Genomic DNA, 2,167 nt, shown 5'->3' on the forward strand with positions numbered 1-2,167 from the left:
GGCTGGGCCAGGGGAGGCTCAGGGTGGACAGCAGCAGGAATTTCCCCATGGAAAGGGAGCTCAGGGATTGGAACTGCCCAGGGAGGTTTGCAGTGCCCATCCCTGGAGGTGTCCCAGGAAGGGCTGGAGGTGGCACTGAGTGCTCTGGGCTGGGGACAGGGTGGGGATGGGACACAGCTGGGACACCGTGATCCTGGGTGGGCTTTTCCAACTTCAGTGGTCCTGGGATTCTGTGAACTACTTTCCTTTCATCCAAACCCCTCCCTCATTACAGGAGCAGAGATGTGAGGACACCTCAGAGGCAGAACCCAGAAAATTCCAAGCAGCTGGAAAAGGCAGTGGCTGGACAGGAACCGGCCGCTCCTCCTGTCCCACCCCCAGAGCTGCTGGGAAAGCCTAGAGGTGCTAAAATCTGGTTATTGAGCGATCCGGGAGTGCTGCACTGCTGCTCACGGAGATTTATCCCCCATCTGTGCTTGTTTTCATTCCACCGGCACACCTAATAAATATCCCCTTTTAAAGCAAAGCACCTCCATTTACAAACCTGTTAGCAGAGCTCTGGCATTTCCCAAGGATTTTGCCTCCAACATCCCCGCCTGGAAGGCCACGTGTTAATCCCCTGAACTCCCTGGGATTTCTCAAACTGGAGGTCCCTCGAGTTTTCTCCTCTGTTAAAAAACAGATAATCCAAAATCTTCCAGATGCCCACGCAGGTGAGAGCCAATAATCCTGGGAATTTGAGAGAGCGATTACAAACTAAAATTCCCGTTTTAGACGAGCACGTCAAGGCTCAGAAACATTTGCTGTGCACGTAGAGAAGGGGGGAAAAAAAAATTAAAAAAATAAATAAATTAAAAATCACCAAATCCCAAAGCCCTGCGAGGCAGTAAGTAAAGTTTGGCAACTTCCAAATGCATTCCCTGTTGTTCCAAGCTGTTCCCTGTGGCTCCCCAGAGGGCTGGTCCATAAAGGATAACAACCTTTGCCTGCTGGGAGCTATTAGCTTAAATGGGAGCGGGCTGCTGCAGCATTTAAGGCTGATTAGAATGGTGTCATTGGATTTGTATGCACTGGGATCCATGCAGATGGATTTCACAAAAATTCCGAGAAATTACATCCAGGAAAGGGAGTTAAAGGGATGTCTCGGTGCGTGGCAAGCGCTCGCTCGCTCGGCTGACTGAAATTGCAAATAGAGGAGCGAGGGGGGGAAAAGAAAGAAAAATAAAATCACAAGGAAGTTAAAATGAGGCTGGGGAATTTAGGAACGGAATTCCAGGCTCTGGGATCTGCTGGGATGGGCAGATGGATTAGGGGTCAAAATGGCCACATATCTCTTCCTCATTTTTGCATTAAATTCAAATTCTTTTCATTAGATGTGTGAGCACATTAAATCATTGCTGTGTAACACGTGGAATTGTACAAAATTCGGGATGCAGATGTCACTCCTGGATTTAATCTTCTCCCATCCCAGCATTTCCAGGCATTCCCAGGCCACACTTCCAGCCAGGAATCCTCATCAGCTCAGGTAGCAACCCCCAAATTTCCACATCCTGGGAACAAGCGGGGAATTTGTCGCTGGTTAAAGCCCCTGACCCAGAAGAACATCGACCTCTTACAACTCATTTGTCTTTCTTTGACTTGCAAATCTCAGGAATTTTCCATCTCAATCAACTCAGCTCTCACCTCCCCCAGAGAGGGCAAAGCAGCTCCTGCAGCATCTTCTGCTCGAATGTTTTTGGTTTCTCTCACGGTTTTAGCGGCACCTTTTGGGGGTTTTCTCACCCATGGAGCTGCTGGAACATTCCCAGTGTTCCCCAGATCCAGGGAATGAAGCTGGGCTTCCCCAGCCACCCCGGGGATGCCACAAAGGGTCACCCAGCCAACCCCAGCGTGCCCAGCACAGTGCAGTGGGAGCTTTCCAGCAGCTTCTTGGTTTCCACAGTCGTGTATGAGCTCTTACTTCATTAAAATCATCGCTAATTAGCCTGGCATTCTTCAGGCAGGCTCAAAGTCTGCTCCCTGTGCCCAAAGCCACCGCCTTGGCCTGGTGGGGATGGACCAGGGGTGTTGGAATGAGGGAAAGGACAAGCAAGAGTCTTTAAATTGCCTGAAACAACCTGATGGTCATGGCCATCTTCATCCCACCGCGTTCATCTTCATCCCGTCG

At 50.2% G+C, this 2,167-nt stretch overlaps 1 long non-coding RNA gene across 1 annotated transcript in view; it reads right to left on the reverse strand.

Annotated features, from left to right (window-relative positions):
• LOC117245108 overlaps positions 1–911 on the reverse strand; it is a 4,336-nt gene extending 3,425 nt beyond the window's left edge. Inside the window, exons 1-2 of the long non-coding RNA XR_004499338.1 lie at positions 863–911; positions 545–668 (exon numbers count right to left, since the gene is read on the reverse strand). This is a non-coding gene — a long non-coding RNA (uncharacterized LOC117245108). The remainder of the gene's footprint in view (positions 1–544; positions 669–862) is intronic.
• Between the last annotated feature and the right edge of the window lie 1,256 nt (positions 912–2,167).

This window comes from Parus major, chromosome 13, assembly GCF_001522545.3.
Source record: "Parus major isolate Abel chromosome 13, Parus_major1.1, whole genome shotgun sequence".
In the NCBI taxonomy this organism is placed as follows: domain Eukaryota; kingdom Metazoa; phylum Chordata; class Aves; order Passeriformes; family Paridae; genus Parus; species Parus major.